Genomic DNA, 17328 nt, shown 5'->3' on the forward strand with positions numbered 1-17328 from the left:
ATAAGGCTCCCTCCCATGGTCCCACTGCAAGGAGAACTCTCACTCCATTGCAGCCACTGCTCTTTCTAGATTCTAGGCCGCTGAGCACAGATGGGTTCACAGTGCTCCTCAAGCAATGTAGAGGGAGAACGGATGCTGGCAATTCCAGAAAGATGGAGTTTCTTCTTTGGTTGCCCCTTATTATTCTGTTCTGTACACTCAAATTATCTCCTCATCATTTATTTCATCAATTAGGGATTCACTCATTCATTCATTCATTCATTCATTCACTATTGCAAGTTCCACCCCCTCCCCGCTCTGGTTCAATTTGGTCTTTAGACATCACTTAGGTCAGTGGTTCTCAACCCTGGCTGTACAATCAAGTCACCGAGGGAGCTTTATACAACTCCCAATGCCCGAGCCTTAAGCCAAGCCAATTAATTTAGAATCTCCGGAGGTGGGGTCCAAAGTGTTACAGAACCTCCCGAGGTGATCCTGATATGCAGCCAGCATTAAGAACAGCGGACAGTTCAGGCACCTCATCCAGTTAATCAGTTAACAATTCATGCACAGCGAAGAGCAAGCTTAAAGATGCAACAAGAACTTTGATAAACCTTGAGAAGCGCTTCTGAAGAATGGCCTGTTCCCAAGGATACCATTTCTGGATAGGGTGTTGCAGGAAAGAATGTCTTTCTAGAGCAGCATGAAAAACTTGGGGAAACTCAACATTTATTCCAGAATACCCTGAAAGTCATTTTCTCTCTTTTCATTTATCATTCTAAAGGAAAGAGTGGCAGTTACAAATAAAGGGTCTCCCTTTCTTCCCATATCTTATTACGCCACACTTTCCCTTCCCACCAAAATACACTGAATGGCCAGATTATTATGACCAACCCATCAGTGCTTGGATGGGCCACATTTTGCCTTCAATACTGCGGCGATTCTTCTTGAGTCAATGCCAAGAAGAATCGCCGCAGTATTGAAGGCAAAAGGTGGCCCAACGAAGTACTGATGGGGTGGTCATAGTAATCTGGCCGGTCATAACTATCTGGCCACTCAGTGTACACACATCTGTTTGTGTCCCATATAGCCTACTTTACAGACTTGAAATAGCAGATACTCAGCAGCACAGAAATGGACTGGAATTCTTTTTCCAACCAGTCAAATGCATTTTCTAATAGTTAAAGGCGTCCATCATGTTGAAGCTCTTTCCCTGTCACTTCCTGCATGTTTAAATGTGAATGAAAGGCCTAAAGTGTAACTATATTCCTAACTTGCATACTGGCTGCTGATATTTATAGCTAACCTTATAACTGCTGTTCCCAAACCTAACAATCCGACTCTGTTTACCACAGCCCTGCCCATATCAGACGCATAAGACCTGAAAATACAATTTATTGAATTCTAATCATTTCTCCCATTTTCTGCATCTCCCATTTTGACATTGTCTTTTTTCTCTCCCTTCTCCCACAAAGTAATTTTGCTCATATTCTCATTCAGCAATTCCAAGTTATTAAAGTCTTATCTTTTAAAAATGAATTTTATCTACACAGATTGAAAATATGATTGTTAATGACAGCATTACTTCAGTGATTGCAGAAAAAAATATCTATCCCCTATATTTTTGGGCCAAGTGTACATGACACTCATTCTCTTCAATTTTATGTTTTCATTTGTATCACAAAAATAATAGATTTCAATTTAATGCACATATAACACATTTTTGTATTTGGGACTCTGAGTATAATTTAAAATGAGAAGCTTACCTAAAATCCAAGCTCTATTAACACCGAAAAATACATACATTTTAATAGTTGTGGGTTCAAGTAACCTGATTTTTTTTATAATAGAATGTTCATATTTCTAGCCCGGTTGCTGTGGTTCAGTGGTTGAACTTCGACCCATAAACCAAGAGGTCACTGGTTTGATTCCCATCAGAGCACATGCCCAGGTTTCAGGCTTGATCCCCAGTAGGGGTCATGCAGGAGCCAGCCGATCAATGTTTCTCTCTCATCTATGTTTCTATCTCTCATCCCTCTCCCCTCCTCTCTCTCTAAAAAAATCAATAAAACACATTTAAGATGTTTATATTTCTAAAAATATAAACTACTAAACTAGAAAATAATATTAAAATAGAACCCAGCAAATTAACTGCTTTTTAAATTTTTATTTCTTTATATAAAATGTGATTTAATCATCCTGATTAAAAAGCTTAACAAAGTTGAACTACTACTACTAAAACAACAAAATGTTTCTTTTACTATTAAAGATAAATTGAGAATGGGGGGGGGGGATTATGATTTGCTGGTAATTAGCAATAGAACATAATTTCTTAACAAAAAGACAAGCAAAATTATACAAATTCAGATGGTTGAGAGTTTTGAAAGTGTCCTCAATACAGAAATAATTTGCTAATGTGTTCTCAAACTTATCAGAATGATGTTCTACATTTATGTCCAAAGTTTAATATATTTAAACATCCTTTTTGCTTATAACAGTAATATGTGGCAAAGATTGTAAGTTATTATGAATCATTTTTAAAGCTCACTTGACTGTCTTTCACTGTGTCTTTTATCCTGTCTTCCATGTCACAGATGAGAAATGTCAGCGCTGTTCTAGTGTTAACAACGTGAGGCCCTTAGATTGCATTCTGAAAATTGAAGCGCTGGCTTATCAATAAACCAGTGTTATTCCTTCCATTTCTGCTGCTCCTCAAAGTCAGTCTTGGAGTCTGACTTTTATCTTCCATGAGTACAAAATTCCTAACTGTGGTAATTTTCTGGAACATCTTTTTTAAAGAGAAAAGTAAGGCATTTAATATTTGTTTTATGGCACTTTTAAATATTGTTTGACTGTAAAAACTAACGGGAAAGTTTTCCTTTTAAGTATTTAAATTACCATACTAGAAATGTATTGTTTATCTTTGGCTTAATGTCTCTGTCAATGCTGAGCTAAAATATTAGGTGAATTAAATAGAGTGAAATTTAACAGGAATGTGTGTCATTTTCTGTTTATATTTTTACAAATATTTAACAAGAACCACACCATACTATTCGTAAAAGAAAAAAAAACCCTTAGAAGTATGGTAGACAGTTACAGTGCAAATCAACAGTAGTAGCCTTGAAAAGGTGAATGTTCTTTTACTACATTAATAAAATGGTGTCTTACCATGACCAAGTAGGATTTATCCCAGGGATGCAAGGATGGTACAATATCCGCAAATCAATAAACGTGATACATCACATAAACAAATTGAAAGAAAAAAACCACATGGTCATATCAATTGATGCAGAAAAAGCATTTGACAAAATTCAACACCCATTTTTGATAAAAGCTCTCAGCAAGGTGGGAGTAGAAGGATCATACCTCAACATAATAAAAGCCATATATGACAGGCCCACAGCCAACATCATACTCAATGGACAAAAACTAACACCATTTCCCCTAAGAACAGGAACAAGACAGGGATGCCCCCTCTCACCACTCCTGTTCAACATAGTACTGGAAGTGTTAGCCATTGCAATTCGGCAAGAAGAAGAAATAAAAGGCATCCAAATTGGAAAAGAGGAAGTAAAACTGTCCTTATTTGCAGACGACATGATATTATACATACAAAACCCTAGAGACTCCATCAAAAAGCTACTGGACTTAATACATGAATTTGGCAATGTAGCAGGATACAAAATTAACCCCAAGAAATCCGAGGCATTTCTATACACCAATAGTGAACTTTCAGAAAGAGAGATTATAAAAACAATCCCGTTTACCATCGCACCAAAAAAATTAAGCTACCTAGGAATAAACTTAACTAAAGAGGTAAAAGATCTCTACTCAGAAAACTACAGGACGTTGAAAAAAGATATAGAGGAAGACATAAACAGATGGAAGAACATACCGTGTTCATGGATTGGTAGAATCAACATCACTAAAATGTCCATACTACCCAAAGCAATCTATAAATTCAACGCACTTCCCATTAAAATACCAACGGCATACTTCAGAGATCTAGAACGAACTCTCCAAAAATTCATCTGGAATAAAAAAAGACCTCGAATAGCTGCAGCAATCCTGAAAAAGACCAAAGTAGGAGGGATCTCAATACCAGATATCAAGATGTATTACAAAGCCACTGTTCTCAAAACTGCCTGGTACTGGCACAAGAATAGGCATATAGATCAATGGAATAGAATAGAGAGCCCAGAAATCGGCCCGAACCAATATGCTCAATTAATATTTGACAAAGGAGGCAAGAACATACAATGGAGCCAAGATAGTCTCTTCAATAAATGGTGCTGGGAAAATTGGACAGATATATGCAAGAAAATGAAACTAGACCACCAACTTACACCATACACAAAAATAAACTCAAAATGGATAAAGGACTTAAATGTACGACAGGAAACTATAAAAATTCTAGAAGAATCCAAAGGCAACAAAATCTCAGACATATGCCGAAGCAATTTCTTCACTGATACAGCTCCTAGGGCACTTGAAACTAAAGAGAAAATGAACAAATGGGACTACATCAAAATAAAAAGCTTCTGCACAGCAAAAGAAACCATCAACAAAACAACGAGAAAACCCACTGTGTGGGAAAACATATTTGCCAATGTCATATCCGATAAGGGCCTAATCTCCAAAATTTATAGGGAACTCATACAACTTAACAAAAGGAAGATAAACAATCCAATCAAAAAATGGGCAAAGGACCTAAATAGACACCTTTCAAAAGAGGACATTCAGAAAGCCAAGAGACATATGAAAACATGCTCAAAGTCACTAATCATCCGAGAGATGCAAATCAAAACAACAATGAGGTACCATCTCACACCTGTCAGACTGGCTATCATCAACAAATCAACAAACGACAAGTGCTGGAGAGGATGTGGAGAAAAAGGAACACTTGTGCACTGCTGGTGGGAATGCAGACTGGTGCAGCCACTATGGAAGACAGTATGGAGTTTCCTTAAAAAACTGAAAATGGAACTCCCATTTGACCCTGTGATCCCACTTCTAGGAATATATCCCAAGAAACCAGAAACACCAATCAGAAAGGATATATGCACCCCTATGTTCATAGCAGCACAATTCACCATAGCTAAGATCTGGAAACAGCCTAAGTGCCCATCAGTAGATGAATGGATTAGAAAACTGTGGTACATCTACACGATGGAATACTATGCTGCTCTAAAAAGGAAGGAACTCTTACCATTTGCAACGTCATGGATGGAACTGGAGAGCATTATGCTAAGTGAAATAAGCCAGTCAATGAAGGAAAAATACCACATGATCTCACTCATTCATGGATAATAGAGACCATTATAAACTTTTGAACAATAATAGATACAGAGGCAGAGCTGCCTCAAACAGATTGTCAAACTGCAGCAGGAAGGCCGGGGAGGGTTGGGGGGCAGGAGGTAGGGGGGTAAGAGATCAACTAAAGGACTTGTATGCATGCATAGAAGCATAACCAGTGGACATAAGACATTGGGGGATAGGGGAGGCTAGGGGATTGTCTAGGGCGGGGGGATAAAATGGACACATATGTAATACCCTTTGTAATACTTTAAGCAATAAAAAAAAATAAATAAATAAAAATAAAAATAAAAAAATAAATAAATAAAAAAATAAATAAATAAAATAAAATGGTGTCTTAAGTAATCCACTCTTCTCTTTGCTAGTGAGGTTACACTAGATGTACTCTTTTTAATCTAGTTATCACTGGATTAAACAGATTTCTTTGCTGCAGCACTTACAAATGCTTTTAATATGCTAAGGACATTTTCCCTCTATGAGAAGATATAGTATGTATATTTCTTTCAAAATAACTGACAATAGAATTCCTTTTTCATAAAGTAGCTATTAACATCTGGAAAAATAACCCGAGGCGTAACTAGATTAGAACACAATTGAGAACATGCTCATACAGTCAGCTGGAACTTAATTAAAGGAGAATGACGGGGCAACCGTTCCTCCGCTCCTCAGCTGACATCCTCTTCACACTCGTCACTTTCTTCTGGTCTCTCTCTGTGACCTGGACTCTGTCTTGAAGGTTGACATCTTCAGGTTAAAAGAAAAATGTATGTCTTGCTCTATGAAATATCCGAAGCAGACACAATAACCGATGTTCTCACTACAAATTTAAAGGATGGTGATTACATGTCAAAACTAAGATATCGCCCTGGCCGGTTTGGCTCAGTGGATAGAGCATCGGCCTGCGGACTCAAGGGTCCCGGGTTCGATTCCGGTCAGGGGCGTGTACCTTGGTTGCAGGCACATCCCCAGTGGGGAGTGTGCAGGACGCAGCTGATCGATGTTTTTCTCTCATGGATGTTTCTGGCTCTCTGTCACTCTCCCTTCCTCTCTGTAAAAAATCAATAAAATATATTGAAAAAACAACAACAAAAAACTAAGATATCAAAATGTGTGTAGACGGTTGAAGGTGACATGTAGGTTTCAATGTTTTCCAGAAAGCAGAAAACTTCTATTGGAACTATTGTATAGAGATGAAGTTTGTTCTTGAGTAGCTCATAGCTTCAGATCAACATGTATGCAAAGGTTTCGGCTCAGTGTTCTCTGGGAGTGTGTGGCACAGCAGAAAACCATCACTAGCAATGTACAAAATAAGTCCAGCAGATGCCAGGTGAGCGTTCCATTAACAAAATACCTATGGGAAAGACAAAAGACTTAAAAGTATTGAGGGCTGTAAAGCACCCCAACAGCCAGCCAGAGCCAGTCCAATCCTGCATCCGATGGTTGAATTCCCTCTCCCCATTACGTGGTTTGGTAACTGGGGAGCTGATGATTTCCCCCGGCAGCGATACTGTCCAAGCGGAGCCTGAAAGGCCTAGGCTGACGCGCAACAAAACATTGTGTAGCACTGGCCGCTGCACTCAGTGATCGTCACAGTCCCCTCTTTTCTAAAAGATTATAACTCTGATGTGAAGGGTTAGAATGAATCCAAAATATTAAATAAAATATAAAATATAATAAAGTTTTACATATTGCCTTTAAATCTTACGGTCATCTGCAGAAGGCAATTGCTGGCATTATTGCAGCAATTATTTTTTTAAAGACACTATTTATAAGACTGTCACTCTGTTCACATCACCTCCACATACCCTAGAGCAGGGGTGGGCAACCCCTGGCACGCGTGTCAAACATGGCACGCCAGTAACTTTTGCTGGCACGCGAAACCCTCTCTTATAATCTTCTGTTTACAATTGTGAATCTTTGTTCTCAGCGATGAATTTTGTTAAGTCTCATAATAGGAGTAGCCTGACAGATGAAAGTAGTAGCTCGTGCATATCTCTGAAGGTCACAAAATATAAACCTGATGTAAAATCTCTGTCATCAGTGATGCAGCAGCAAAAGTCCCACTGATAATATCAAATGGAGTCATAAAGTTTTCTGTCGGACTATCAGTGTGCCTGTATACATTAAAAAAATGTATTTTTCATCATCATATACTGTGTTTTTGTCGCTTGAATGAATTTTATTATTTCTTCAAGGTTCTTCACATACATACACCTTAAGAGATATCAAGTAGGCATAACATATTCTCAAAAATTTACGGTTGGCACGCAGAAGAATTTTGAGTCAGAGATTTTGCTGGTTTGGCACGCACTCACAAAAACGTTGCCCACCCCTGCCCTAGAGGGAACATGTTTCAGAGGGGAAACGGAAAAGAGTTCATGCTTAAAAAATGTCCTAAAATATCAATAGAGGCTATCTTTTACCTTTTATTGTCTTCTAATGTCTGATCGATATCTGGCCTGCTGAGGGCATCTCTGATGTTGAGAGGTTCCTGCCTGAAGCTCACGCCGTCTTCAGCTTGGCCAGTTGGCAGATCTTATGTTAGTCTTTCATTTCCCAGGTATTGTCAATGATTGTGGAGAGTGCTTGGGTTTTGCACTTACCCTGGAGAAGTGCGAACAACAGGACTCCAGTGAGCCTGCGGGATCTAGAGCAGAGAGAATGTGTGCCTTATGCCTCAGGATATGAAGACTGTGTCAGTGTCAGCTGAGGCACTAATTCAATTTAACACCATAGGTCAAAGTGCAGTGCAAGGTTATGGTATAAGAATTGCAAAGGAGGATTTCTATAAGTCATTAAGTGACTTTTAATCCCTTATCCAGGTTGTATGAAAAGTTAGAAGACTCTGGATATTGAGAGAGATGCTAGTATGTTATGAGTCCTTTCCTGCTCCCCAAGTAGGATGAGGTTAGGGTACTTTCTTTTCAACCTTTAGTCAGTAAAGAGGGGCTTCAGGCGATTTCTCAGCCACTTTCACATGTGTCCTTTGTTCAGCAGACACCCTGGACTGGTGCCTACCCTTTGCCTGAGAAATATAAAGACGCAAGATTATAATTGTTTTGTTGCCCTGGTAACAAAGCAAAACATAGTTGTGTTAAGTACAACCAGCTTCCAAGAGATTGCTGCAAGGGGAGAAAAAAAGAAAAGAAAAAGCTATGGATTTTTCCCACTCACACACTTGAGTTAGTCTTAGATCCTTGTCCCAAAGGCCTCTCTCAGAGGGATGGACAGTCCAATCAGAGAGAAGCTCAAGGTATCATTGGATGCCTAGGGTTAAGGAAGATAAGAGAAATGAGCCAAAATAAAGATGGACTGTCCTTCTTCAGAGCAAGACATGGGCTGGGTTAAGGGCATTGAAGAGCCATCAAAATCCACGCCACCCTCGACTGTGACTGAAAACTGAGATTTCAGTCCCAAAGAAAGCCCTGCCAGCTTGCAATAGTATTAATCACATAAGCACTTGTCTGCTCTTTTTTTCTCTTCGGCTTCCATTTGCTCCAACCCCGGAGGGCATACATCATGGTGTGGTAGCTTGGGGAGGAGGCAGAGTAGCACAGGCCTGGGCTTAGAAAGTTGGAAAGTCAACTCCGAATGCAGATTGAAATTGTGATCATTACACTGGCCAGGAAACATTATTTACTAACTAAAGAAGCTTGTATTACCTGAAAAGTAACTAGGAGTATTATTTCTTCATGATTATGAACCTTCCTTGGTTTTTGTTCAAAATAATGGCTACATCTGTTTCCCCAGGTGAGGCCTACAGATCTTCACACAAGGGATGGGGTAGCTGCAGAAGGATACGTGTGGTGTAAGCAGATGGAAGGACATCGGAAAGTGTCCTGTGCTCCCCCAGAGGGAAAACCAGGAAGAACAAACCTAGGATGAATCATTTATAACCAAAAACCAGTAGTCCCCAACTCTCCCTCCCTGGTGCTGGGAACTCAAGTATAATCCAGGAAGGTAAGTAGGAAGAGTGATTCAGAACAGACAGAAAATCTTGAGTTGACAGCTGACAGAGTCTAGTTAGTCGACTAAGAATTAATCTTTTACCATCAGCTCAATATAGCAATTAAATTGAATAGCAGGAAAAATAAGTTCCATTTCTGGATCTCACCCGGAAGCCTGAGAAATTCCTATCTATCACATTCAACATATCTATACCGAACACACATCTTTTCCAACATTTGAATTCTCTTTGGAGTTCTTTCTTTTTGCAAGCATTATTGTTTTAGAATTGTGGTTCTCATTCAGTTCAACCAGTCTAAATTTCACATGCAATCAAGCCCCTACCAAGCCTTGCTAATTCCTTTGTAGTTCCATAAAAATTATTTCCACTTTTATTCCTTTTGGCACCTACAAAATAAAGCCTGTTTTTAAATCAAGTCTACATTACTACAGTAGCTTTTGAAGTGGTCTCTCGCTCCACTACAGTCCTTTATGCATACATACCTCAGATGGCTTTCCTTCAAGCAATTACAGTTTGACAGTCCCTTTGGGTTTCTTAAGCAACACGTTGCATAGTGATTCTCATACTCAGAGTCTCAGTGGCTCCCGTTACTAGGATCGTGCTCAGTGCCCTTTCACAATTTAGATCCCGCTAGTCGTCTACTCGCCAATCTATTCTGTGCCTATCATACCTCTGAACTGACTTTTCATTTCTCTCCTCTACTTTACCTCTTACAGTTTCTTTGTAATGTATTCTCCCAGAATTATTTAATTAATAGATTTATTGAGAAAATGGGACACATGTACTCAGTCATGAAGTATAATACAAAGAGGTCCCTTAGCTACATTTTGCAAAATTACAGTACAATATCACAATGAGGATATTGACATTTGATACAATCCACCAATCTTATTTAGATTTCCCGAATGTTGCTTGTGCTTGTTGTGTCTCTCTCTCTCTCTCTCTCTCTGTGTGTGTGTGTGTGTGTGTGTGTGTGTGTGTGTGTGTGTGTGAAGTTCTACATCTAATTTATCACCTGCAGAAGTTTGCATATCCACTGACTTAGTCAACATACTGAACAGTTCTGACACCACCAGCATCCCTTGTGTTGCTCTTTTATAGTCACACTCACCTCTTTCCTCTCCAGTTCCCACCCCTCACCCCTGGAAACAACTAGTCTAACCTCCATTTCTAAAATATCATTTCAAAATGTTCTAGAAATAAAATCACATGATATGCAATCTTTTGGGATTGGATTTCTATCACTCAGCAGAGTTCCCTGGAGATTTATCCAAGCTGAGCTTTTTGTGTGTCAATTATATTTTAATAAATGATTTAAAAATACAGTAATTCCCATTTAGTCCATGTGTGTTGACTAAATAAAGATGTGCATAATGCCCTAATGCCCTGCTGTTTTCCAAAAAGATTGGGTTGAGACATCTCTGACATCCATTTTCTAGAATATTTCATGATTCCTGATTTCCTGTGAATTGAAAATACTCATAGCATGCACTTCCTTTTACCACCCTGACACCTCAATACTTAAACATATCAGGATAAAAACCAGAGCTTATTCAGGGAGAATTACTTTGTAGCTCCCACACAAAACCCTGGATGAAACCTAGCTGGCTGATGTAGCAGAGATAGTGCAAGCAGGAGGCAAAGATCTCAGAGAAGCAATCCCAATGTTCATTAACTAAGGTTCTCAACCCTAGCTACTTGGGAGAAGCGTCTGGTAAATTGATTAAACACATTGATGCTGGGCCTCACAAAGATCAATAAAATCATAATCTTTGGGGGTGGGTTCATTATATCCAGAACTGATATTAAGACAAATTATTATTTTCACTTGTCATCCAGCATTCATTTTGACTAGACAGTGCCGCCCAGGTCTTGTCAGCTTTTAAATGCTTTTAATATCATCTAATTATATCACACTGTACATGATATCCAGGAATTTAACAGATTACTTAACCCTGATTCTGACATTTATACCAGAAAATTAAAATCAGATTCTGATGTCTTTGGTAGAGAACTTGAATTGTAAAGTCCCCTACGGATAAACCACTCACTCTAAAAGTCTGCTCCCAAATCGTTGGTAATAGTTGAAATTGCAGACAAAGCCCCAGTATTTCTTTCTAATCTCTTTTCCTGTATTTATTTGTAAATAAACATCTCTGGAGAACTTGTTTGTGCCAGCTCTCTTCAATATTATTTTTAGGTGGCAGTATGTCCAACTAAAATATCAATTCAGGGGGGAAAGGGGGCATAAATACTTTCAACAATAAATATTTTTTTAATAAAATATAAGTTTCCTAGCCTAGGTTTCTTTGCAGCTAAGGATACACATGTAACGGAATTATGGGTAATGATATGAAAACAGAATACTGGGTGAATGGTCTAGAAAAACTGTCTTCTAATAAAATATTGACCAGAGTAATCTTGTGTGCACCTTTTTGTTTATCACTTTACCCATTTTGCTTGTCCTCAGTGCAGATGACATGAATGGAGGTGTGGCAATCCTCTTGTAACCACAAACTATGAATGATGGAACAGGAAGCTGGAAGAAGTCTGGTTTCTAAAGCACCTCCATGGACTTAATCTAGTGCCCCTGTCTCTTGGTTATTGAGTAAAATAAGTATTTTATTTGGTTAGGATATTGTTATATGGGACCAAATGCAATTATGACTTACACAGGAGTTAAAATCACCTAAGACAAGTAGCTTCTGCATTAAATTATGTGAGCCACATGCCGTTTCCATAAATCTAATTCCTTAACCATCTAGCACAACTTACTTTACTTTCTCAATGATTATATTCTTGTAACTCAATGTTTTATCACATCACTGCCCTCCTGTTGTTCATATTTCTACCTTACCCCCATAGATTGATGTACGATCTGATTTTTTTCTAATTATCATTTCCTCTTTGGTTATTGCCATTTATTCACAAGCCTAGGATAAAATCCTGGATCAGTCAAATACTTACATGCTTCCACAGCAGGTTGTACCCTACCTTTTTGAGATACCAGCCCCTAGCTATAATGAATTGTTTGCTATTCCACAAACATACTGTATTTTCCCATGCTCACCTCTCCCTGACAAGTTGTCCCTTCTGCATCAACTGATTGCTCATGCTTCTCTTATCTAATTCCTGGTCTTATTTTAAGTCCTCAGATAATGTCTCCTCACATCAAAGCTAAATGTTTTTTCTCTCTGCTCTCATGGAGTTTTATGTTGGACTGTAATTCTTTGTTTAGGCAGCTATCTGCCTACATAAACACCCTGAGGACAAGAATAGTGTCTTATTTTTTAAAAAACATATTTTATTGATTTCAGAGAGGAAGGGAGAGAGGAGAGAGGGATAGAAACATCAATGATGAGAGGGAATCATTGATCGGCTGCCTCCTGCATGGCCCCACCTGGGGATCGAGCCTGCAACCCAGGCATGTGCTCTTGATCGGAATCAAGCCTCAGTCTGCAGGCCAATACTCTATCCACTGAGCCAAACCAGCTAGGGCAAGAATAGTGTCATTAATATTGGTGTTCTACCCTCCCATCCAACACACACTATGCACTCAATAAATATTTGTTAAATGAACGTTCACTTTAGTTTTCCTCAAAGGAAACCAAAATGCAGATTATACTTTGCTAAAGTATCATCACTCCAAACTCCAAGAGTCAAGAAGTAATTCTATTTGTCTCCATGGAGTTTTCAGGAGCGTTCCAGACTTCTTAAGTAATAGCTAACTTTAAACCTTTCCTTAGGCATGTATTTATCCATCTTTGATATTTTGTGCATACATTTAGCCAGAATGTACATACAACTGCAAATACATACAAACACACATAATCCCTTGTCATTATAGGAGAAAAACGGGTTTTCCTGATGAATGCACTCATTCCATAATTTTTTCAGGTATTACCCTAACTATCTGAGTTTGGACTCCCCTAGAAGCAGGCTCTGAAACAAGGGTTGACGTGCATGTAATTTAATTTGGAGGTGATCCAAGGAACACCGGAGGGGGCTGGGCAGTGAGCCAGGGAAGGCAAGGAGTCTGAAAAGGGGTACATTATCCAGCAAGTTACCCTGTGGGCATCTGAGGCGCAGTCCTGCTGGGCAACTTTGGAAGATAGTGTGACACCTGACCCAGAATTGCACCCGCAGCAGGGGAAGCTGGAGTATTTGATCTCCAGCTTTCAACATTATCACCTGAGGGCCACTCCCAGAAATATTAATGTTTTGGCATTTCTGGCTGCTCACACCTGGGCTGAGAGAAAGCCCTGAGGTGAAAGGTGCAGATGTTTGCAGAGGAAGCCTTGGGCGTGAACTGTAAAAGGAGTGCCAAGGGATGTGGTATGAACTGGCAGTGACAACATCTGCCTCATTAGATAAATTAGAATATTTAAAAAAATAGCATGTTTTCTAATCACATTCCAAATGCTCCAAATAATCAAAATGTATTCTTCACATGCTGCAATTTGGATTCTATGACAATATTTAAGTAAGAATAAGTTAAATATTGAAGTAAGCGTACTTAAGTCAGGATTGATAGAAGAAGGGCTTTTCTGAGAAAATTACTTGACTGGAAAGAATGTCCTTGAAGAAAGAGTAGAGAAAGTTTAGAATGAATAGGAGAAATGACTGAATGGTTGCCACTGAGCAGGCAAATTTTTGTGGCAGATCAAAATAATAGTATAGAACAAAAACTTAACATAAATGTAATGAGGACTTAAATGCCTCCAGCTGGGGTACGCAGTGTTCCCACCCACCTCCACCATTGCTAGATGTATCCCATAATGCACTCAAACCCCTTCATGCCCAGGCCGGAGAGAGCTCTTTCCTCTGAAGTACACACCTGCTAGACCCAGGACAGACATTCCCTGCTCTCACTCACCTAACTGCATGCGGAGGCCAGCTCTTTCCATCATGCTGTTTTTCTCAAAAGGATTATTGCCATGTTCTATCCCTAGGCCTTGATCTGAGCCATTGGGATTCACATTTTTTTAAAATATTTTTTTTATTGATTTCAGAGAGGAAGGGAGAGATAGAAACAACAATGATGAGAGAGACTCATTGATGGGCTGCCTCCTGCACGTCACCCACTGGGGATTGAGCCCACAACCTGGGCATGTGCCCTTGACTGTGATGGAACCTGGGACCCTTCAGTCCGCAGGCTGATGTTCTATCTACTGAGCCAAACCGACTAGAGCTGAATTTACATTTTTTAAAAAATTTCCCTAATTTCAAATCCCAAGAAGCTGTTCGATATCTTAGATCCCCTTCCTTGCAGAAGGCCCCTAAAAACCCACTCTGTGCCAAGCCTTTCTCGGAGCATCCACATCTACAGAAGAGGAGTTTTTACTAGATGGTGAGGGGGAAACAGAGATGGGAATGGAGGTCCTGGTACCCTCTTTGTCCTGGGACATTTTTCAAATGATTATTGGCATCATGATTACTTGATTTTTCCAAATATGCCTCTAACAAAAAGAAATGAACTGCTTGTGCTTCTATCACTGGAGGGTTTTAAATTGAGACTGCATGTTACTTGTCAGGAATGTTCTAGAAATGGTTTGTTAAATGCCCACTAATCTGCCTTTCAATTTGGAGATTGTGTCTTTGTATGAGAATTTTCCAGCTTGTTAAAAACGCATTTTCTTGGTGGGGAGGGGGCTGCATTAAATCATATAAGCAATACTTCCCTTAGCCCGACATAGAACTTCCCCATCATAACACTTTTGTAAAACTAAGCTACTCAAGGGGAAGGTGCCTCATTATCTGCGCTCATTATCTGAGTACTCGCCTCCGCATTAGCCTCAGAAATACTTGTGCGATTTGGCTGGGGATTGGCAGATGGACTGATAGGCAGAAGCCCAGTGCTTGTCGCAGTTCTGATGAAGGAAGCCTGGGACGCACAGTCACACAGCCGGACCCCTGATAGCAGGCACTGCCGAGAAGGGGCGATGGCACCTGCCTGTAAAACTGCCACATGCTGCCAACAGGCGGTGAAACATCATGTTCCACAAATGTTAACCGAATGCAGGGTGAAACATAGCAAAGGCACAAAACTGATTATATTACCCATCTTAAAAGTAAAGAAAGAGAAAGAAATTTGGGGAAAGAGAGAAACAAAGAGACCAAAGGCAAGAGAGAGCAGGAGAGAGAGTCCAAAGTCCGTTGTTGTGGAAACAGTGGCTATGGGAGTTTGAGTGAATTGATTCCATTTTGTTTCAAGTCTAAGTGTTTATAGATTCAGCCATCATAGTGCTAATGCCACACCTACTCATGGATCTCAAGAGATAAATTTGAACTATTCAGAATTAAGGCATGTTGTCTCTCTGAAGTTTGTTAGAAAAGGTAGGATTCCTGTCTAAATAATACCAAGGAGTCCTGATACAAGACTCCATTCATGGTCTCCAAAGCACATGAATTTTAGGAAGTAAGGTAAATATTGCTTTGTCCAGACTGGTTTTAACAGTTTACAATGACTTTCATAGATAGATAGATAGATAGATAGATAGATAGATAGATAGATAGATAGATATACTAGAGGCCCGGTGCACAAAAATTTGTGCACTCGGGGGGGGGGGGGGGGTCCCTCAGCCCGGCCTGTGCCCTCTCGCAGTCTGGGACCCCTCGGGAGATAATGACCTGCTGGCTTAGGCCTGCTCCCGGGTGGCAGAGGGCAGGCCCAATCCCTAGGTGCAGCCCCTGGTTGGGCTCAGAGCTGGGCTGATTGGGGGGTTGGGGCACCGCCCCCTGTCACACTCAAGGCAGGGTCGATGGGGAGGTTGTGGCGCCACCCGCTGTCACGCACAGAGCAGGGCCCATCAGGGGTTGGGGAGCTCCCCCCTGTCACACACAGAGCAGGGCGGATCAGGGGGTTGGGGCGCCACCCTTCTATCACCCACAGAGCAGGGCCAATCAGTGGGTTGGGGCACCTTCCCCTGTCATGAACAGAGCAGGGTGGATAGGGAGGTTGTGGCTCCACCCCCTGTCACACACAGAGCCACAGGGCAATCAGGGGGTTTGGGCGCTGCCCCCTGTCCCATTGATCCCGGTGCCGGGAGGCCTCTCAGCTCCGCTGATCCCAGTGCTGGGAGGCATATTACCCTTTTACTATATAGAATAGAGGCCTGGTGCACGTGTGGGGGCCGGCTGGTTTGCCCTGAAGGGTGTCCTGGATCAGGGTGGGGGTCCCCACTGGGGTGCCTGGCCAGCCTGGATGAGGGGATGATGGCTGTTTGCAGCTGGTCACACACCCTTCAGGGTGAAGGTCCCCACTGGGGTGCCTGGCCAGTCTGGGTGAGGGGCTGAGGGCTATTTTCAGGCTGGGACTGAAGCTCCCAACTGCTCTTTTTTTTCTTTTTTCTTTTTTTATTCTGAGCCAGCTTTAGCTCTGAGGCTCCAGCTCTTAGGCCTCCGCTCCTGAAAGCAGGTATCTGGTTTGTTTCGGTTCTCGAAACTCTGTATCAACTCCAGCTCTGAGATCCCAGGGGGCTGAAAGCTGGTTTCTGGGGTTTTGTTTAGCGTCTGTATTTGTTACAATGTTTGAAACTGCAGGCTCAGAGGCCTGCAGCAGCAGGCGGGGAACGTTGGAGTCCTCCGTCACTGAAGCAAGCAAGCCTCATGTTAGTTTCAAGCTCCCTGGCTGCCGGCCGCCATCTTGGCTGACAGTTAATTTGCATATTGCCCTGATTAGCCAATGGGAAGGGTAGCGGTCGTATGCCAATTACCATGTTTCTCTTTTATTAGTGTAGATTAGAGGACTAGTGCACAAAATTTGTGCACTCAGGGATGGGGGGTGGTCCCTCAGCCTGGCCTGTGCCCTCTCACAGTCTGGGACCCCTCGGGGGATGACCACCTGCTGGTTTAGACCCACTCCCTGCGGGATTGGGCCTAAGCTGGCAATCAGACATCCCTCTGGCAGCCCAGGAGCCCTCAGGGGATGTCCACTTGCCAGCAGGGAGCAGGCCTAAGGAGGCGGGAGAGGATCCCACCACCACCGCTGTACTGGCAGCCATCAGCCTGTCTTGTGGCTGAACAGAGCTCCCCCTGTGAGGGCTCACTGACCACCAGGGGGCAGC

Source organism: Myotis myotis, unplaced genomic scaffold (assembly GCF_014108235.1).
Source record: "Myotis myotis isolate mMyoMyo1 unplaced genomic scaffold, mMyoMyo1.p scaffold_m19_p_11, whole genome shotgun sequence".
Taxonomy (NCBI): Eukaryota; Metazoa; Chordata; class Mammalia; order Chiroptera; family Vespertilionidae; genus Myotis; species Myotis myotis.